This window comes from Mytilus edulis, chromosome 9, assembly GCF_963676685.1.
Source record: "Mytilus edulis chromosome 9, xbMytEdul2.2, whole genome shotgun sequence".
In the NCBI taxonomy this organism is placed as follows: domain Eukaryota; kingdom Metazoa; phylum Mollusca; class Bivalvia; order Mytilida; family Mytilidae; genus Mytilus; species Mytilus edulis.
The window spans coordinates 29,896,741-29,920,377 of record NC_092352.1 but is presented as its reverse complement, the minus strand read 5'-3'; the positions used below and the strand labels follow the sequence as shown (position 1 = coordinate 29,920,377).

Here is a 23,637-nt window from a genome sequence, read left to right as displayed (position 1 = left end):
CGTAATGCCTGCATATTTGCATGATCTTTAGTCTAGTTTATACCGATGACTATTATAATATATAGACGAAGCTCAGTTTATAATGATGTCTATTGGCAAAGGAGCTTACATTTCGATCCAGCTCATTCAAAGGGTTGAAAGGGGTAAAGAATATTGTCACCTGGACGTCTCCCGTTTCTGTAGTAAAATGCTTTTAAAATAGAGGCGTCATTTGGTTGTACAAGATGTATAAATACGCAGCCATGGATGTTTGAAATCCAATGACTAATGTTGTGAATATGTCATAATATAAAGCTTACATTTAACAGAACTACTTAGTATAACAAAAATCTTTGGTATCAATATTGATTCACTTCGTCCCTCTTTTATAGGGTCTTTGCATAGGAAATAAACACATTTATTCTGAAACTAGTTTTTGGCATAGTACGGGTTATGTTCTTCGCATATATTTCAAGATGGTATGATACTAAACCCCTAATGGGAGGGTTTGTACCTGAGTTTCATATGAAAAAGACTTAACCTTTCAATCAATTTAATTGAGTTCTCGAGCTGGCTTGTCAGTAACTGCTAGTAGTCCTTTGTTAATATATGTATCATTGTAATTTTGCTTTGTTTCATCTGTTACCTATTCTGACATCTAACTCGGACTACTTTTAAAATAAGTTTTACTGTGTATATTGCGTTGTGTTTTTATTCTACATTTGCTAGAGGTACAGTGAGAGGGTTTAGATCTAACAAAACATGTTTAACCCCGCCACATTGTTTGCGCCTGTCCCAGGTCAGCAGCCTCTGGTTTTTGTTAGTCTTGTGGGTTTTTTTTTTTTAAATTTTAGTCATTAAACTGTCATCAAAGTGAGAGGGTTAGCGCTATAAAACCAGCATTAATCCACCATTTTCTACATTTGAAAATGCCTGTTCTAAGTCAGGAATATGACTGTTCTTGTCCATTCGTTTTTGATGTGTTTTGTTATTTGATTTTGCCATGTGATTATGGACTTTCCGATTAGATTTTCCTCTTAGTTCAGTATTTTTGTGATTTTACTTTTTATGTTTTGGATTTGATTATTACGTTCATTTTTACTGAACTAGTACATATTTTTACTCTGGGTGCGGCATTTCACGCTGCGTTCACGACCCATTGGTGAATTCTGCTGTTATCTGCTCTTTGGTCAGGTTGTTGTCTCTTTCACATATTCCCTCATTTCCATTCTCATTTTTATTCGAAACGTATTAATAATAAAAACATAAAACACCCATGTTTGCTTCAAGAATAAAAGGTTGAGTTCGAATAGGCTTTAAACAGATAACAAAATCTGATTTATTTTTTCCGATTCAATGTTCTATAGTTTAATATTTAATTGCAGGGATAATGACAGCTTCTTTAGGAAGTGTACTAGGTGGTGTCATTGTTTGTGTTGTTGTAGTTGCAGTTATAAAGAATAGGCGGTAAGACGATATAAAACACTAATTCGCATTATTTTGTTTGAAATATTGCAAAAAAAACCTAAATTTTATAACATATAATTTAAATAGGCTTTTGTGAACTTGTATTGTGTAGTGATTCGTGTTTTGAAGGTATATATTTGATGAAATGTTAGACTACATACCATTGCTTTTTCATTAAAGAGGTACTAGTTACGAGATATATAAAAAATCTTAAATATGATTTGTTTTTTTGCTAATCAATTATGATAGCGAATTAGTGAAATAATAATTCGCTTTTAGCATCCAGTATGGTTCAATTTTGTTAAATTAAGCTAAGGAACATTGATAAGAATTATTCAGTTGCAAGTGTATAATTCGATCTCATTGAATCCGTGTTCATGTGAATTTCAAATTAACCCCTTAGCTATAGATTGATAACGCATGAATTGCGCGTGTTCATTTATTAAAAGGAAGATAATGTCAAATAAAGGCAACAGTAGTATACCGCTGTTCAAAACTCGTAAATCCATGGACAAAAACCAAAATCGGGGTAACAAACTAAAACCGAGGGAAATGCATCAAATGTAAGAGGAGAACAACGACACAACATTAAAATGTGATACACACAGAAACAGACTAAGCATTAGACAAAATCCTACGAGAATAATAAATATAACATCAAAACCAAATACAATCATGAATTTGGGATAGATAAGTACCGTGACACGTCTTATAGTAATGTGAATTCACATTCAAAAATAAGAGAAAACAAACGACACAACGGAAACACAACGTTAAAATGTAACACACACAGAAACGATAATATAACAATGTCCATACTCCTGACTTGTTACAGGACATTTTTAAAGGAAAAAATGGTGGGTTGAACCTGGTTTTGTGGCATTACAAACCTCCCTCTTTTATGGCCATGTGAAATATAACATTAAAATGACAACACAACATTACAGGACTACAATATAAATAAATATGATACCACAATTGACAAAGAAACACACGAATAACAGCTAACAAAAGGCAACAAGTTTTAAATTTTTAATACGCCAGAAGTGCATTTTGTCTACACAAGACTTACTAGTGACGCCCAAATACAAAAGTTTGAAAGCCGAAACAAGTACAAAGTTGAACAGAATCGAGGACCAAAAGTTCAAAAAAGTTGTGCCAAAAAACGGCCAGGGTTTTCTGTTAGGTACCAGAACATCCCTATTCTTTAGAATAATTTATACTTTTGCAAACAGTTAATTTTATAAAATGACTATACATGATAGAACTGAAGTATTAACTAATAACAGGAAACAACCGAAATACATTACATAACCCGATATAAAGGCAACACAAAAAATAGACACATCCGAATAAGTGAAAACCTCAACGCCAAGTGACGTCATATTTGAAATGTAAAAAATGACGTCACATTTGAATTTGTAAAACAGATCATTAAAAAATGAAACATGACGTCACATTTAAATGAATAAGATAGAATTAGGATTGATTAACATTGAATGTGAAACAAATCTAAGTTTATTGACTGATCCTATCTACAAAAAATCATTTTTATACAGGTAAAAACGATGATTAATATATTTTTTTAATCTACCATAAGAAATTCAACAGCCCTAGAAAAATCCAATTGCACGAGTTCGCTATCTATTTATATCTATATTTATGTTTATATCGCTTATATGACAATCGGAGTCGACAGTAAATTAGATGGTGTCTAGACTATACAACGAAGCTACATATTATAAAGCCCATGTCCTGTAAATTGTTTATTTTAGACTTTTTATAATTTAAATAAATGTTTTACATCGTTATCAATCAAAAAATGTACAAGGACCTGACGGCTATGGTTTCGCAGCTAATGCTTACAATGCTACACTGCAGCTACGTCAGCTGAACAATTATAGCAAAATTCTTTTTGAAAAAACGTTTTATTACATTTTTGTGAATACATATTTACAATGCTACACTGGTGCTACAGAATTAGTCTAACATATTTTTTAATTTCTGTCGTTAACCCTCTGGAGTTGTTGTGGCCATTTCTATAAAATTTTATACTTTCCAGAAATTGTGCTTTCCTTTCGTACCTTTATGACACATTAAGCTCATTTAACAGAATAACATTCAAAAAGAGTCTTTAAGTCACATGAAACGAGTTTCTGGTTATTCTAATATTATTGAAATTATTTAACCAAGGCATGCACATATACAGTAACTTAACTGAGTCCTGTATGCACGCTAATAATATTAATAACGAATCTATGACATGTTACCGACACATAAAATTTCATTAAGCGATTGTTGATCGAAAGCTGATTAACTTTCTTGTTTGCTGGCGAAGTTGACTAGATCGTGACTTTGGTAAACAATCAACACAGAGCACGTGGAAAACGTCACAAATAAGTAAACTGAAAGAGGCATCATATTCTTTATGTTCCTTGCGTTCACATTAGTTAATTAAACTTTCCCTTTACAGTTGTTAAATGAGTTGTTGTATCAAATTTTTATAAGAATTTGTTCAACAGGCACTTGTTTCTGTCAATGTAGTGTTTACTATCCACACCCGTACGAAAAATCACAAGGTAGCTAACGAAAATTTTCAATGTGTTCGCTTCAACCGATATTTTTTTAACTTTCCCTTCGTTTATAACGCATAAAAATACATCAGTTTGTCGGTAATTGATTTATTTTTACAATAAAACGTGTTTTGTGTACCCTCAGAATACCTCTCAAACAGAATTACACACGTATGACGAAAATTATTGACCTTTTTCCAGACCATTTAATTTGTAATTCTATAACTTCCGGTTAATTCAGGAAGTTAATAAAACTGTGCAATCTGATTGGTCAAATTATTCTGGTTACCTGTTTATTTATACTATTTACCAGTAACCAGAAAATGTGACCAATGGAATAGCACAGTTATATTAAGTTCCAAAGTTTACCGGAAGTTTAAGAATTACAAATCCAATGGTCTGGAAAAAGATCAATAATTTTCGTCATACGTGTGTAATTTTGATTGAGGGGTATTCTCAAGGTACATGAAACATGTTTTATTGTAAAGATATATCAATTACCGACAAACTGATGTATTTTTATGCGTGATAAATGCAAGGGAAAGTTAAAAAATATCGGTTGAAGCGAACACATTGAGAATTTTTCGTTATCTACAAGGTGATTTTTCGTACGGGTGTGGATAGTAAACCCCACATTGACAGAATCAGGTTCCTGTGATCAGTTCTTACAAATTACGTTCAAGTACATGTTTGTTTTCGTTCTTTAAGACGCGGGCCTTTTTCTGTTGTTTTGTCGAGTTTTATCTATTTTATACGTTCCTCGTCTCCATTCTCACTTCCCCTTCGCACTTTCGGTGGCCGAAGTTTTAACGAGAGGTATCGGAAAAAGGTCACTGCATACGGAAATATATTGATAAATTAGTGTACGGGTAAGCAAAAATTCAAATTCAAAAAATCTGTTGTGCACTTTAAAAATAAAATCGATGTGCACTAATTTTGCTATCCCTACATACTGAATATTAAAAAAATAACATACGTATTACGTTTTTATTTCGGGTGAAGCTTTTATTTTCTTTCTTACAGATACTGATGAGATGTGTACGTAAAATAACGTTTGCATAAAATGCCAATAGGAAACTATGTTTGTTAATATTTTTGACTGCTTAGCATGGAGAAGCGTGTATTCCTTTTGTTTTAACACAGCATGTTTCTCATATTTAATTAACAATCCTCAGAGAACGAGAGTATGTACAGGAATGTATGTCAAGCATCCTTACTCTGAATAAGGAGAAGTTTATATCGTAATACCAATTTGTAAATCTGTTTTAATGGTGAGTCAACGATCTCTCGCACTCGAAGCCAAAAGGCCACAAAAATTCAATCGCAATTGCATTTGGTGCGTTTATTCTGGATTAAATTAATAATAGCTGATTCATAATTTGATAATTACATAATTTTTATCTTGTATTGGTGATTGGTGAAATGTTTATTATACAGCTATCTTTTTTGTACATATTTATGGAAGACATATTTCAACTTATATAGTTCAGTTGATATGTACTGGTGTTTTCAGAGCTTATGGTTTTTAGCATTGTGAATGTATTGTACAATAATCTCCGTAAGGTGCATATCTGAAAGTTGTCCATATAATCTTGATCATTTGATATGCATGACCATCATACGTATTAACAAAGCATAATAGTATCATTGTTATGAAATATCATGTTTGATAAATCATAGATCATTATATTGAACAGTGGACACCTCCGGAACATTCAGACACCCCAACAGGACGACATCAACATAAACTCCATGAGCACAGGTACGAAAATGATAAAAGACATTGATGAACCATTATACTCCAATTCAGATGTTCCTGTTGGTGATTTGTCGATATATTCGTTAGCCAAGGACCACACTGAACCTGGTGAAAGTAAAGATACACCAGATAAACAATATGATAGCGTTACGTACAAGAAACCTCGAGATACAGACGAGGACAAGCACTATGATCATATAATGGAGGATCATTATCAGAATCCGTATTCGTAGTGTGGTTTGTTTCTCTCTCATAAATCAAATCATCATTGATTATCAATAAACATCTCATTTTATCATTGATAATTAATAAGCATCTCATTTTTCCAAATCTCTTGTTTAAAATTAGCTTGCTGTTATCTCTTAATCTTTCTCACCTTCCTATTTTAGCAGCTATATATGAACATAATCTCTGCTTTTCCTTTCTTTTTGTACCATTCCCTTTACCGTTTCTGTTTACTTTGCTTTCAAACCCGAAAAGAACTATTGCTATCATTTAGCGTTTGTTTTCCGAATGTCTTATAAAAGTCTTAAAAAGCTTTTTTGCTGAAAAGGGTAGATACATTAAAACTATGCTTGGCAACAACCGTTCTTTGGTTGTCTTATTTCAGATGTATATGTCCAATGTAATCACAAACTATCCAACCCAATTACAGTTTTTGAAAATAGAACATTAGTGATCAAATCAACAACATATTAGTTTTAAAATATATTTTTAAGAGTCTGAAGCGCGTATTAAGAGCTGATTACCACGTTGAATAAAGTTAGATATCCATTGGCAACTTTAAGAATTATTTCAGAGATTGATTCTGTCAACTGTAAACTAAAATTACGTTGTAAAGCTAATTGTTGTTTAAAATCAAGCGTAAATAGAAGTAAAAAACCAAAAATATAATGGTCAGAGACAACAAATAAAAGTTAAACAAAATTCCATAAATACTTAACAGAAAATTAAGACTGCTCAACACAAACCCAGCAAAATCTTGAGTGAACTCGTGGGTTCCGTAAGGATCAGCAGTTCCTGCTTCTCAAGTGACACCACTGTGCTACTGCTATTAAAATCCATTGGTTTGTATTTGGTGATAACCATTCCATTATAGCAGAATTGCAAATTGTCTCAAATATTTTATTATGAATTTATGTGTGCATTGAATGATGTTGTTTTTTCCAGCCCTGTGAATGATCAGACATGGAATAGAATCTACCAGCTTTTAAAAGATTTTCAAAGTTTAAATGTTAGATGAGGGAAAGATGAGACATTTTCTCAAAATCGAATATAGTTAGAAGTTTCTTCCATTTGCAATACAGCAATATTGGAGAAACGTATGTCGTATATTCTTGTCTCTCGGAGTTTCTAGTTTTGTATATACCTGGTACATTTTTTAATTGATTATAGAAATATCTGTCTGTGTGTAATCAGCATATTTGATGTACTTTTCATAGTTCTAGTTTTTTTAAAGTTTTTTGACAGATACCAGGCTTGTAAGTGTTTAATACTTCGTCTTACTTTGACGAACAATTTGTAGTATTTTTATTGATAAATACCAAGAATAGGTGTTTTTGATATTTGATATGTTTTCCAACAATAACTCATTTTGATTTTTTTTTTATTATAGACAGTATAAATTGTATACTATAAAGTATCATATTTCTTTGTCTAGAATTTGCGTTTTTTTTTTTTTACCTTTTGATTACTACTGACAGTTTTTATCAAAATATATTTGAAATACCGGCACCGCGTTTTTGAAGTGTCTGGAGAGAAAATGTCATTGTTGTTGTTTCGTTTTGATATAAATTGCATTCGATGTAATAACCATAAATAACCAACTAAAGTTGGGCTATTTTCCATCGTTCAATTTGAAGTCAATTTTTTCATCTTTTCTGACGCCATCTGAGCAGATGACATTAAACTTGACAATAATCTAATTTAGTTTTGACGTTAGATATGGATGATGCGCCAAACAATATAGTTGTGTCATACATTACGAATGTGCTAAGAGATGCAAAGACTCTACCTACTTTCCATTCCTCCTTAAATAATCAGATGACTTCTCCCAGGAGTCATTGCCCTTGAAAAATTTATCCTATTTTAATGTGTTTCTCCTATTATGTTGAAAATTGTAACAGTTAGAGAGATCTCAGAAACTGAAAAGAACAAAAATAAGTAGGTAATTTATCAAGAAACCAAAATTGTTGATTGACTTCTTATAAGGGTTAATATCAATTAATGGTGATTTTTTCAAACCTTGTTTTCTTTTTTTTTGGTGATGTTCAAAATATAATCCATAGTGGGAAACTCAATGCACCAAAGACGATCAGCAAGACTATATCTTCATATAAGTCAACACAACGAAAATCGTCGACTGACTCCTTATAGGACAGGAATAATTGTCTCTTCCAATTTATCCAGGTCATTGGCCCCCAATGTCATTACTGTAACAAACGGGCTCATGTCTTTTTACACTTTCAAGGAGTTTCTGAAAATGTTTGACGTCTTATTGACATAAGGTACCAGGATAAGATCCTAATCAAATTCCACTCTGTGGTTTTTCGTGTACCTATTAATTTATCTACTAGCAATATTTTTCGGTTTCGGGTAGATAAATCCGTGCATACATTTTTTTGGCAATAAAATGAGGTAAAACTATTGACACCAAATATAAAACAACATCACTTTAGAACAGCAAAATGTGTATGGTCAACTATGCCTATGGGTGATAGAGAATCCTTCGTTTCAATTACTTAGTAAATGAAAGTGTATGAAATGAATCATGTACAATTGTAAATATTTGATAGATTTTGTTAATATGAGCTATTTCAACATTCATAATCCTACTTGTTGGTTCTAATCTATCACAAGTACAAAGTTACAAATTCTCATCCAATCAAATTGCTTGAATTTGCCTTCCAATTTACTGATGTGTGTTTTTTCATGTGTGAAGGCTATTCTGTTGTACAGTCTTCTTTTCCCCAACAAATTTATGCTAGTGATTTAGGCTTTTATCCCGTAGACTTGTATAGCCTACAGAGGAGATGTATGGCAATTTTCTTCTTAATTTATTTCTTATCAGGGGCTTTTCTAAAATTCTACAGTATACTAAATTTGAATGTTTCCCTAATGGTTTATTAAAGAACATTAAATGTATATTCAGGACGAGAACATGATACTTAGATATACATATTCATAGACATACACATACACATACACATATTCTATTATTTCCAATTATGGTGCCCTATATAAAGCAGTACAATCATCCATAACTAAACTAACAGATTCATGAATAAAATAAAATATTTTTATATTGAATATTTAACAGGTTGGAGCCAAAAAAGTACAAGATAGTTGCTAGTTTCTTGTCATCTATACCTGTGTGAGGGGAGACAGCTCCTACTCCAAAGTAGCCTTTTATACTAATTTAAAAAATAAATTAAACGTGTTGTGTACATTAAGTTGTAATATTTACTCTCTGTAATCAAATTAAGTTTGCGACATGCATATTTTGTCTTTATCATCACTGAATAACTTAATCTGTTTATTACCAGAGGATAAGACCTGTTTTTACTGGACCGACACTCTTGAGTCTGATTTTTGTCCGTGCTAGTTCACAAGGTCCGCTTGAAGCCATTGTCACCCTACCAAGCCCAAATATTCTTACTCCGAGCGGGCCAGTTTTTGTAAATTCCCTTTTTCAAGTCGTCAAATAATGGCTCAAAACTGCAAATGTTACATTTTGTGAATTGATTTAATGTTTCCACTTTTTTAACAACGAGAGTGAAACAAATATAAGGAAAATTGGTCGTACTACGTTTTTTTTTTATATGTAATTAAAATTATCAGACTCTTCTATTATTTAAACATTTTGATTTACTTATTTTGAGTATCTTCATATATTTCCTTTTTAGTGTATATGTAAAATTCTTTTAAGTATTTATGTAAAATTATTTTAAGTATGTAAAACGGCCTAATTGCATTTATGGGAAGGTTCGAACTAGACTAAGTGTTAATCAAAACTTCTCAATTTTAGGACCGATGCTTTATAAAATTGTATATAATGCAAAATGCAAATTGTAAATATCAATGATTTATGCATATTTCAAATTTTATATAGAGTTTTTTTTATTTTAGTTGTATTTATTATTTTTAAGTACTTGTTATATTATTGTGTTTTATTTCCATGTAAGGTATAACTAGAACACACCTGCGACATTGCTTGCCACTGGTTGAATTATATAACCTAAATCAGCATGGATTTTAAGTATTCGTTCCCATCTGATAAAGTCATGCTGATTTAGGTGTACATTTTCTCTACTTTAAATATTTTTCTGTTTGACCCGTCCTGGAATTTTTTAATACAACCGCAAATTAAGTTTACTGGCGACGCGTTAGCGGAGACAGTTAACGGGTATTTGCGACCATCAAATCCAAAATTGATGCCGTCGGAGCTTAAAATACAATATTGTTATCTCCATTCTAATGAAACTGACAGAAAACAACGTTAAAACATGTATTTAAAATCTGTCATATGCCGTCTGCGCTTGCGCATACTTCCTATGCCATGTAAGAAAGTGACGTTATCCAATCAAAATGAACGTTACAAACGTTGTTGCATTAGAATGTTGGTTCTTGCCGTTGAGAGTGGGCGTGGCTGACATATTTTGCACAGAGAATTCTTAGACATCTTTGAAATCGTTTTGTAAAATTTTCTTTCAGGAATCCAAGTATGTCCTTACTAGTTTTTTGTTTGTTGCCATGACGTTTGTGCGGCACCCGGGGAACTTTTCCCTTATTTTGTATATAATTGTTTTTAAATTTTGCAATGTTTTATACTTAAAAGGATGAGCGAATTGGATGAGTATGTGTTCGTATGTTTTATTGCATTGAACATATTGTTTTCGAGAAGGTTAAAAAAACCTCTTGAAATAAGTAAAAAACTGCCAAGGAAATGTATATATTTAACAAGTATCTTGATGTGTTAAAATTATTTTAGGTTAGACATTGACTAATATTTCTTTTGTGCAAATTCCCTTTAACAAAAACCTTAAGAGTATCCTCGGTGTAGAATAAGACCCGATTTTTTTTATTTGTTATTTTTTGTGGGGGGGGGGGGGTGCTTACCTACTAACCCTCTTTGTTAATTGAAGGTTTATTATGTAATGTTCTTACTAAATTTTCCGGTACCACAACCTCCTTATATATTTTTATGGAAGTCAAAGCTCTTTTCTATTTGATTTTGATTTAATTATTATTTATTATGTATTTTATATCAACAAAGTTGTTATAAGGAAATTGATATTATTATTGATGTATTGTTATAGCAGAATCGGTACCGTTGTTGTTGTTAGATTTTTTCTATTTTTTAGCATTCATGGCGTATACTTTCCAGTAGTTCGTGTTTTTGTTAGGTCAGTTTCCCAATTTAACTTTGAGCAAAAGTCTAAACTTATCAATGGGCATGCTGTCTCGTAATTTTAAATATTTATCAAACTTCATTAGATTTCAGCTGAACTAAATGTACCATTAACTTTGCTGCGTTGATTTAATATATCCTGAATGTTAAGTACTGTAATGTTCATAGTACATAGACTACATATAAAATTATACAGTTTAAGTAACGAATAATTTACAAACATATATTCCAGACCATAACTTAGTCTGTTGCATAATGTTTTGTTAAAATTAGTTTCTTATAAATAGTTGAGAACAATCAATGTAAATACAAAAACTTTAGAGTAATTTGTAAAAAGCAGTCAGTATTGCATTGTTGTCTTTTTTTATGTTTCACTAAGCACTTCAGATATACTTACTGCTCTTCCGCCTTCTTGAAGTTTTGACTGCAGAAAAATATCAAAAATAAGTTTTAACTCAAAGATGGTGCACTTAACAAAAAAAAAGTACGAAATTAAAATGTTTCACTTAATATTTGATTGCCTCAGTACAACAACTCTTCGGAAAAGAAAAAAAAGAACTTTTTTGTCAACCAAAAATTGAAATAAATTTCTAGCTGCGTTTGTCTACCATTTTTGAACTATAAGTGGACATTTTGATTTTTAGTAATTTGGTTTACTTTTAAATTTAGCTTCTCAAATGATTCACTTAAAATTGTAATATTTTTGTACATAAACTATTTTAGTTTTGCATTTTTATTCAAAATTTTTACTAAGCACACGTTTTAAGTAGAAAACATCCTAACATTTTCATTTGAAATGATACAATGTCATTGAAGTATCGGTGTCTCACATTTTTTTCTGTCCAATTATGTCACAATGTTGAGAACACGCCTGAAAGCATTGAATATTCATGTTTAACAACATGATTTAACGGATCTTACAATGTGAATGTAATTTTTGTTACAACAAACTACCAATTTCAGATTTTTGATAAACAAACTACCAATTTCAGTTTCTTCCTATACCAAATCAGGAATATGAGACAGTTGTTATTCGTTCGTTTGGTGTGTTTGAGTGTTTGATTTTGCCATTCGATAAGAAACCTACCCTTTTGAATATTCCTTGGAGATCGGTATTTTTCATATTTAACTATTTTTCTTTGTAAAGGAGATGACCATTTACAGATTTTTTATAAATGTTACATAAAATTATTGTTTCATTGACAGAAATATAAAATTCCAAAAGCTGTCAAAACTTTTGTAAAAAGCAGTCAGTATTGCATTTTTGTCTCTTTTTTTATGTTTCATTAAGCACTTCAGATATACCTACTACTCTTCCGCCTTCTTGAAGTTTTGACTGCAGAAAAATATCAAAAATAAGTTTTAATTCAAAGATGGTGCGCTTAACAAAAAAGAAGTACGAAAATTAAAATTTTTCACTATATATTTGATTGCCTCAATACAACAACTCTTCGGAAAAGAAGAAGAACTTTTTTGTCAACCAAAAATTGAAATAAATTTCTAGCTGCGTTTGTCTAACATTTTTGAATTATAAATGGAAATTTTGATTTTTAGTAATTTGGTTTACTTTTAAATTTAGCTTCTCAAATGATTCACTTAAAATTGTAATATTTTTGTACATAAACTATTTTAGTTTTGCATTTTTATTTATATTTCTACTTTTATATCAAAAGAAAGTTTTATCAAATAAAAGTAAATTGGTTTCCTGTTGTTAGTTTTAATTTTGTATTTTAGCACGGTAGGTATAGTGTCCGGCTAGGATCGAGGTTTTTCGAGTGATTCTGTCTATTGTTTTCGAGTGTAGTTCGGGCTTTTTCGAGTGATAACAGATGCGATAAGTTCAATTAACTGCTATTTCGTAATTATAATAGTTTTTTTACATAACTACCCATCTTAGAACGAAATTCAAAACAGTGTAGCTGTGGCCATTGATTGACACATTAAAATCATCCATTGACTGGGACAATTTAGGTGAACGTTTGTATGTAACGACCAATGCTCACTATGTACTTTTTAAAGACACTTAAACTATGGGGTCACCAAAGGTTCTCAACACCTAAATAAAGTAATTCGAAAAATTAATCAGAAATAACACGATATTTTGATTTATATAAATTATATAAATCAAAACACAAAGTTTATTCCTGATTAATTTTTCGAATTATTTTATAATTAAAGGCGTTAAGAAACCTTTGGTGACCCCACAGTTTAAATGTCTATCGTAGGTACGTCGTGAACAGTGGTCGTTACAGACAAACGTTCACGTAAATTGTCCCAGTCAATGGATGATTTTAATGTGTCAATCAATGGCCACAGCTACACTGTTTTGAATTTCATTCTATATTGAATACTTTACATGTTTCGACCAACAGAGAAGCACATTTTCCTTGTATTTAAACCAAAAATTCAGTGTTTGTTCTTGTCCGGGTTTTTTTTTAGAGCAACTGTGAAATCGTCCGGGTTTTAGACAAATGGTCCGGGTTTTTTACCGAAATTTGAACTAGAGGCTCTAAAGAGCCTGTGTCGCTCACCTTGGTTTTTGTGAATATTAAACAAAGGACGTAGATGGATTCATGACAAAATTGTGTTTTGGTGATGGTGATGTGTTTGTTCATCTTACTTTACTGAACATTCTAACTGCTTACAATTATCTCTATCTATAATTAACTTGGCTTAGTAGTTTCAGAGAAGATTTTTGTAAAACCCAACAACAGGTTGTCCGATTCACCTGAAAAATTCAGGGCAGATAGATCTGGACCTGATACCCCATGTCAGATTTGCTCTAAATGCTTTGGTTTTTGAGTTATAAGCCAAAAACTGAATTTTACCCCTATGTTCTACTTTTAGCCGTGGCAGCCATCTTGGTTGGTTGACCGGGTCACGCCACACATTTTTTAAACTAGATACCCCAATGATGATTGTGGCCAAGTTTGGTTTAATTTGGCCACGTATTATCAGAGGAGAAGATTTTTGTAAAAGATAACTAAGATTTACAAAACATTGTTAAAAATTGACTATAAAGGGAAATAACTCCTAAAGGGGTCAACTGACCATTTCGGTCATGTTAACTTATTTGTAAATCTTACTTTGCTGAACATTATTGCTGTTTACAGTTTATCTCTATCTATAATAATATTCAAGATAATAACCAAAAACGGGAAAATTTCCTTAAAATTACCAATTTAGGGGCAGCAACCCAACAACAGGTTGTCCGATTCACCTGAAAAATTCAGGGCAGATAGATCTTGACCTGATGAACATTTTTACCCCATGTCAGATTTGCTCTAAATGCTTTGGTTTTTGAGTTATAAGCCAAAAACTGCATTTTACCCCTATGTTCTACTTTTAGCCGTGGCGGCCATCTTGGTTGGTTGGCGGGGTCACGCCACACAATTTCTAAACTAGATACCCCAATGATGATTATGGCCAAGTTTGGATTAATTTGGCCCAGCAGTTTCAGAGGAGAAGATTTTTGTAAAAGATAACTAAGATCTACAAAAAATGGTTAAAAATTGACTATAAAGGGCAATAACTCTTAAAGGGGTCATTTGACCATTTCCGTCATGTTAACTTATTTGTAAATCTTACTTTGCTGAACATTATTGCTGTTTACAGTTTATCTCTATCTATAATAATATTCAAGATAATAACCAAAAACAGCAAAATTTCCTTAAAATTACCAATTTAGGGGCAGCAACCCAACAACTGGTTGTCTGATTCATCTGAAAATTTCAGGGCAGATAGATCTTGACCTGATGAACATTTTTACCCCCATGTCAGATTTGCTCTAAATGCTTTGGTTTTTGAGTTATAAGCCAAAAACTGCATTTTACCCCTATGTTCTATTTTTAGCCGTGGCGGCCATCTTGGTTGGTTGGCGGGGTCACGCCACACAATTTCTAAACTAGATACCCCAATGATGATTATGGCCAAGTTTGGATTAATTTGGCCCAACAGTTTCAGAGGAGAAGATTTTTGTAAAAGTTAACGACGACGGACGCCGGACGCCAAGTGATGAGAAAAGCTCACTTGGCCCTTCGGGCCAGGTGAGCTAATAAGAAAAAAGGTATTCAAGACCCCCAAAAAATAACTTTTCTAGTCTATACCTGTAATTGAATCAATGAAAATATTATTTATTCTCAATGCATTATAAAAACATAATACTATAGATAATTCAGCTGTTGTCACTGGTTCAGACATACTTATATATAGAATAACCATGCATTGTCTCGAAATATCAATGTTATTTGTACAAGGCTTAGAAACAGGTAGAAAGCGACGCTGTGCCGAGCATTTCTACCTGTTTCGAGCCGAGTACAAATAACATTGATATTTCGAGACAATGTATGGTTATTCTTTATATACTGCAACTCTTATACCTGTTATAAATGAAGCATTTAGGGTTAAAAACATAATTTCTTAATTTTCAACGGAAGACGTAAAATTGCCGCGAACCTGTATGTTTTATTGATGTCATAAATAAAACTCTACGGAAACATATTGTCAACGTCATTAACAAGGTGATATACGGTCAGTGACTGTATATCACATATGAATATAGTTACGGTCAATGCAATTCGACTGCTCAAATAGGACAGCTGCAGTATATATGTATATTCATGTACTGTATTACGGCGCTAGATTAAAACTGACGAGGAAAGGTAACACATTTTTATTTTGACTTTGTACAACTTGTAATTTGTACAAAAAGTGCCTGTACACAGTATAGTTTGTAAAAAATAAAGCTTAATATCACTTATATCTTGTGCAATATTTTACTTAAAATAAGTTTTCAAATCAAATGATAGTACATAAATTAATTTTAATTACGAAACAATATGAAACACATTGATAACTCCATTTACAATACTATACAATAATATACAATGATTCTATTTATTAGAAGGTGAATCAACCGTGACATCTCGAATTACACCAAATATTCTGCTTTTTGAAATTACACTTGGAATTGATACAACCACCTTTACATTTGCAAGAGAGATAATCCTGCCAACCAGTTTTTAAGGGAGTTTTTCACAGCTTGGCTCAGGGAAGTTGTAAATTGTGACACAGAAGAGTTATCAATTGATTGAAGTTGATTTCTACTTAAGAATCCCGGAATATTACCAGCTATTGTCCCTACACGATATCCAAACTTTCCTTTTCCACCACAACACGTTGCATATTCCTCAAATCGGTCGGTGACTGGTCATACTGTGGTATTGGGATGATAAAATTGTCTCAAACAGATAACTCGCTCAGTTTCTTGTTGGAACATTTGATTGGAATTGTTGGCCAGACAATATGCGTTTCCTTGCACGAATGATTGGGGTTTCAATAGTTGTACTAGTCGATACAGTTTCACTATCAGTCACAGAGTCCTTATGTTCTCTTTCTAATTCTACCGATTCAGTTTTAGTGTTTTCATCTGTGTCAATTTCAATGTCACTGTTAACCCTTGAAACCTCTTTAAACACTTCCTCAAATCTTCCACAGTTTCAAGATTTGGCAAAAGTTTTTCGGACAAAGAAGATGAAGACAAACATATCGTTAGGTTAGAATTAAACAGACCTTGATAAGGCGATTGATCCTGTGATATGATCGATTTTTCTGAAATTACACAAATTGCAAACCTTAAGACCACTGCTAAGTGTCATTATCAATCATATATGATATATATATATGAGCATTTCTTTAATGTATTGGTTTGCTCGTTATACAGACTCTTGACATTGTAGTTGCCTTGGTCGCCCATGAATTTGTTTTTAAAAATGTGCAATGAACTATCTCCCATTATATCGCTTTGAGGTACTTTTTTAGTATATGTAACACCAAAGAGAGAAAAATGTCAATAGTCCAGTCAAACTAAGTTGGAACCTAAAACTAATTGCAACAGAAATGATGTAGTTCTAATCTATAACATTAAGCCCCAAATAAACACAGAAAAAAGTCCCATATAACCTAACTTGAGGAAAACTCAAATGGAACTCTTATGGAAATTTACATTGGAAAGAGAGATATCTCCGCAAAAATGAGTCCTTTTTTGTCCTTTTTTGTTTACAATATGATACTTTGGGGTTATAAGTTCGTATTTGACTACATTATATAATCTTCTGCTCATGAAATGTACACAACTGAACTGTAATTTTTTTTGCACATTTTTTTATTAAAGAAATTGCAAATTTATGGCTTTGTGACCGTTTTGAAAAAATAATGTGAATATTTGGTATTGCATATTTATATCTGTAAATTATATTTATTCGGCATCTACCTTGTTTAAAGAAACTTTAAATCACAAAACGAAGAATATTTACCTAATTAGTTTTTTCAATTGTAGATTCTTTACCTTGACATGCTGAAAAATCCAATAAATAGTCAACTAATGAATTATGAAATCTAGATTATAGCTTGAAAACACCTTTATAGATGTTTGTTATACTCTAAAGACGGCTTAAATATCAAGAATCAATACATTTTGTTGAATAGAAGCGGTAAAGTTATAATTTTGTATCAAATTATCTTGATATTTCTGCCTTTTTTCGCAGAGTTATCTCCCATACCAATGCAAGTCTCAATAGGAATTTTAAAATCATTATTTTTTAGTTCTCTCAAGTTCGATTTTATGGGACTTTTTTTTCTGTGTATTTGGGGTATAATGCTAAAGATTAAAACTAAAAAATCTTCTGTTGCAATTAATTTAAGGTTAGGGTCAAATTTATGCTAGATTAACTGGACTACAAGTAACGGAAAAAAAACTTCGGCAGCTCTCTTAGATTTCAAAGCTCTAACAACACTAAATGTTAAAGAATGCATTCTATTTTGTTCTAAGGTTTCTATGTGGTGTATCAATGCCTTTTTATTACAAAACCCATAAAATAAATTATTGTACAAGTTATACATGACTTTTAGTCAAATTTTGTACAAAGTCAAAATACAAATTGTAATTGGTACAAAATGATAACTTGTACACAATATGTATATCATAAAATAATACTAATGTATAGCAAAAAGAAATATTTGTGAAAGATAAACAGGTGAAAGATATCGAATTCATATTTTGACTCATAAGTCGAAAACGAACTGACAATATCATGCCAAAAAAAGAAAATCAACAAAAGATAATGTTTTCCTTTTATTCATCCTAGCATGCACATAGCTTGTATTTAGATAAGTCCTCGTGCGCGATCTGGAATAGGATCCCAGTTACGGTAACCAGTCCGGTAGAATGTAGTTCTTAAAAAAAACTATAACTTTTCTCTAAAATGGTGTAGTGTTATTATTACACAAGTTCTGTGCATGGAGTAAATTGTCTAAATTCTAGCCTTTATTCTTCACCGGAAGTAGACTGAGTGACCCTGTTGTCAATCAAAACAAAATTTTGCAACGGAATGCCGGTCATGAGGCACTGAGATTGCACCCAGAAACTTGGAACCTAATGCCTAACATGAAACAGAAGTCCCAAGGTGGCTATCAAAATTATTTAACGAACAGCACCCCATTTATTTACTATGAATTTCAATGCGTTTCAATGGGGCAAATAACTGGGTCCCCGTTCCTGTCAGAGTAGGGCATATATTGAACACTTCAATCTACAACTGTAAGCTTATTTTTCGAGTTACATGGATGAAATTTTGCTAGGAACTTCAAAATTTAATAAGGAAAACAATGGTGTAATTATTTTTTAAATTTGAATTAAACTTTTTAAATTAAATTGAAATTAAAATTTTGGAAATTTTAAAAAAGTTTTTTTTTCATTTGAAAGCTTAAAAAGGGGTCACAGTGAGGTCATTTGTTGGAAATTTAAATTCATACACTTGTAAGTTAAAATGGAGGGATTTTTTGAAAAATATAGGCAAAAAATAATAGAAAAGAGCCACCTGGCAAGAAATGACGAATGCTTTTTATGGGATCAGGGAACAACAAAAGATGGAAAATATGGGCTTATTTCTTTTCTAGATCCTATTTCTGGTACCTGGAAAAAGAAAAAAGCCCATAGATTCAGTTACATGGTTTATAACAATTATTTAGAGTTAAATAAAACATTTGATGCCAGTCACTTATGTCATAATAGTTTGTGTGTGAATGCGGCTCACATTAATTTAGAGCCGCATCACATAAATAACAACAGGATTCTTTGTAAACACCGCAATTCTTGCCAGGGCCATGCCAATTTTCCAGATTGCCACCTGGATTTATTTTTAGAAGATATTTAAGGGGTAGGGCTATAGCTTATATATAAAGAATTTTGACTAAATGTACAACAATTTTAGACTCTTTTTAAAAGATTTGGTGGTCCTTAAAAGGACCGTTAATTTTGTCTTTATCTTTTTCAGATGCAGCTATATCTTCTTTGACTTTGGAATTTTTGAAGTACAGCTTCTGGTAGGTATATTCTTCTTAGCAGGCATTACTCTCCCATATGAATGATCGTCCTTAATTATGTTTTGAACAAATGCTGTATTAAGTTTGGGATCAAGTTGTCCTTTTTGATATCGGTCTTTAAATTTACTTTGTTCCTTTTCTTCCACATGATCCTTAATTTTCTGTCCGGTTTGTTGTAAATTTTTCTTTTTCCTTTCTTGAGTATTTTGGTATACTTTGTTCCGTTCACACTCCCTTTGCATCTGCTCTAAGTGTTTAAATGAACCTTGTGATATTTTGAAACCAATACATTCTGCATTTTGTTTCCAGGAATTAGCTATACCATTATTCAAAGTGTGAATTATTGCTGATGCCCTTCCTTCAAAATTTCTAGAAAAGTTCACATTTTTTGGTAAGGATACGCTTAGTGCTCTGTTAACGGCTTCACATTTTTGAGTGTTGAAATTAAATTTCATTTTCATTAATGCCTCCTCACTAAGTTTCATTAGTTCCTGCATTATTAATTTGTCATTGTCATCCATATTCAGGTTGGTTAACTTGTTTGCACCCAAGTACATGGATCTCAGCCACCAACAGTTTGTGTGACCACCACCACACACGTATGAGCTAGTGGGACATTTAGAGCAGTCGCCGGTATAACACCGCACAGTAGCATCAAGCACTCTAGGTAAGCATTTTTTAATCTTTTCCAAATTTCCATAGTTTTCTTTCCACATTTCATTGAAAACTAAGCTACATCTGGCTTTCAAATCTTGACTTAAAACTTTCTGTCCTTGTTTTTTCTTTTCACGTGTCGAACCAGAAAACATGTTCAAACTGAAATTTGCAGAATTACTTTGTCGAAACTGTGATCTTCCGAGATGAATTGGGTCAGCTTGGCGTTTAACTTTCCACAACGGGTGTAAAACTTTGAGTGCATCATTTATACCCTCTGCTCCACGTCCGTCTCCATCTGTAACTGCATACTTTACCAGCACATTTTGCCTATCAATCTGAAGTCCAATTTCTTTACCCATGAGATATTCACTTAAAGGGGTGGTTGGCTTAACATTGGCTGTACATGTACCAGCATGTCCATCTGGACAGGTTACATTAAGTCCTTTCCCTTTAAGCCAAGAACCTGTCCAGCAAAGTTTATTGTGAAAAACTGATGCAACAATGAACTTATGGTCAGTCACTTGCTCACATGCCAATGATATTGCTTGGGAAGCATTTTGTCCGGTTTTTTTTGTGCTAACTATATGCATACTGTTATAACGCGTGTCGATTGCTACAGGAATATGTGACGGCTCTTTTACACCACGAATTCTGTTAACTTCTTTCACAGTTTCAAGTTTTTTCTTCATATCATTGTCATTTAACTCTTTAATCTCATTCGCAACAAAATTAGAATGCCTCTGCAGTGTTCTTTTAGTGGGTGGTGGTATATTCAGTCCTGCAGCCATCAGAAATCTTCCTCTTTTTATTCCAATAGGAGTCTCCTGTAAGGCAGATACAAGCATGCGGGTTAACTCTCCAGGGTTAGGTCCAGGTTTTGAAGTTTTAATTTCATCGAACAGGTTAACACATGGTGATGTAAACTTGCATTCTGTACATTTATATATGCACTTTACACAAGATCCATACTTAATTAACTTTGTCAGTTCAAAGTTCGGGTTATCACATTTAATGTCTTGTAAATTGTGAAATTTAACAACTACATTGAGTAGCAGAGTAACTTTATTCATCTTAACAACTCTATATGACTCATCTGTAACATGTGTTTCATCATGAGACTCAGATTTAGCTTCTTCTTTCAGAACCTTCAAAGATTTTGGATGTGGACGTAATAACTTAGCAGATCCAGGATTTCCCTCGACATCTGGTAAACTGTAGGAGGTGCCGTCTTGACCGGATTTAGCTACAAGTGAGAACTTCTCTGCATCTAGCCTCTTCCATTGTGTATAAGATGAACTTGGCTGACTGTTTGAAGACTGTGTTTCATGCATTATTCCCTTGTTATGGGGTCTGTTACCCGCTTTGAAGCAAGATTTACGTCGATTTTTGCCACCTTTCATGTTAATTTACAGTACCATTGACTGATAATTTATGATGTTCTACAATTTCTTGCATTATTTATATCACTGGGAGATGCTGTCAGCTTCCTTGACACAATTTTGCCACTAATTGCTGACAGTGACACTCTTATGGGGATTTACAGGTGCTGGACAGTGTATTCTAAGAGATCATTTGTGTGTACAGTAGGGCTTACATTTTATTGGATTACCACTAATTGCATTACCATGTAAACTACTGCTGTTCATATATGATAAGGAACTTATTTGCCTTCATAAATATACATTTTTTGTAAGTTTTTCACTTTTAACTTCTTTGCTTATGTAATTCCTATAAAAAAAATAAGAATTTTTTATTTTTTTAATTAAAAGATGATTTTAATTTAAAAAAAAATCATTAAAATTTAATTTTTACTACATTTTCATACAATGAATGAATTTATCTACCATGTGCAATTTACAGAATGTAAATATCTTTTCAAATAAAAATGTTAGGCTGATTTTAAGCAAATTTACTTTATGAATTTATGATTTTATCCGACCAATTTTCTGGTATTTTCTGGTATTTGAGACGTTATAGATAAGGGTCAATAACTCTGTAACTGTTCGATGAAATTTATTAAAACTTTTCAGAATAACTACTGAGATGTATATCTTTATTTTAAAAGTGCAGTTTTAAGTCTGGAACAAAAGTTAAAGTCTGACAGGAATAGGATCCCAGTTACGGTAACCAGTCCGGTACCCACGAATGTAGTTCTTAAAAAAAAACTATAACTTTTCTCTGAAATGGTGTAGTGTTATTATTACACAAGTTCTGTAACTGAATGTAGATTTATTTGAAAGGGTAGGCTTTCTAGTTTGAATTTCTGTAAAAAAATTGATTGATTTAAATAAAATCTGGCGTCAGTGCATGGAGTAAATTGTCTAAATTCTAGCCTTTATTCTTCACCGGAAGTAGACTGAGTGACCCTGTTGTCAATCAAAACAAAATTTTGCAACGGAATGCCGGTCATGAGGCACTGAGATTGCACCCAGAAACTTGGAACCTAATGCCTAACATGAAACTCCCAAGGTGGCTATCAAAATTATTTAACGAACAGCACCCCATTTATTTACTATGAATTTCAATGCGTTTCAATGGGGCAAATAACTGGGTCCCCGTTCCATCTACTCCACGCTCACTTGGGAACAGGACTGTTTGTATCAGTTGTAAAACTAATCAACTGGTTGTTAACAACATGATGAAAGGTACGAAAGATATTCAAACTAATAAGTCAAATATGAACTAACAATGCCGAGGCAAAAGTAAATAGGCGACCAAAGACAAGCATCAATATACAAAACATCACTTATAAAAACTAAAGTAATTTGCTCTTTATACGAGTTCAAACCTGGTGATAAGTCGATTAAGAAGGTTACATTCGAGGATTAAAGGACGGCATTGTGGTTATGATAATTGGAACAGATCGCAAGCCAACACAAAAAAAAACCCTAGTATTTGATTTTTTAATAAATTATGGTCATTGAACTCACATTTGTTGTTCTTTTACGTTTTTCCCATTTCCATTGTATATGAAAGTATATAATGCATAAGCGTAGGGAAGATATGATCATACGTTTTTCTGTATAAGAAATACATATGTTTCCTGTGAAATCATCCTCGAAGTACCAAAATTAATGTAAGAATGAAATAATAAGAATTAAAAATCTTTAGGTAGAGAACATTTTGTACTTCACTCTCGTCGTCAGTTTGACATCTAAATTTACTGTAACGGCAATCTAATCTCTTTGACCTGAATTTATCGAATAAACTCTGTTCAGAAAAAAAGTGCTATTTACCAGGAAATATAACTTTCAATTATTTCATTATATTTCAGCGACAAACCAAAACTGATTAATATTTTATAATCGAAAACAATTCAGGATATGACAAAAGTATGCGTCCGATTAGACATTTCCTATTTTAAGTGCAGTCTCGTGAATTCATTATACATCATATGAAATAAATATTTA

At 32.3% G+C, this 23,637-nt stretch overlaps 1 protein-coding gene and 1 long non-coding RNA gene across 2 annotated transcripts in view; both read left to right on the top strand.

The window, feature by feature from the left end:
* LOC139488064 (uncharacterized) overlaps positions 1 to 23,637 on the top strand; it is a 222,688-nt gene that overhangs the window by 150,967 nt on the left and 48,084 nt on the right. The gene's annotated exons all lie outside the window — the stretch shown is intronic.
* On the top strand, positions 19,444 to 21,919 carry LOC139490291 (uncharacterized). The gene is made up of 3 exons (XR_011656268.1): positions 19,444 to 19,570; positions 20,098 to 20,237; positions 21,370 to 21,919. It is a non-coding gene; the product is annotated as an uncharacterized lncRNA (long non-coding RNA).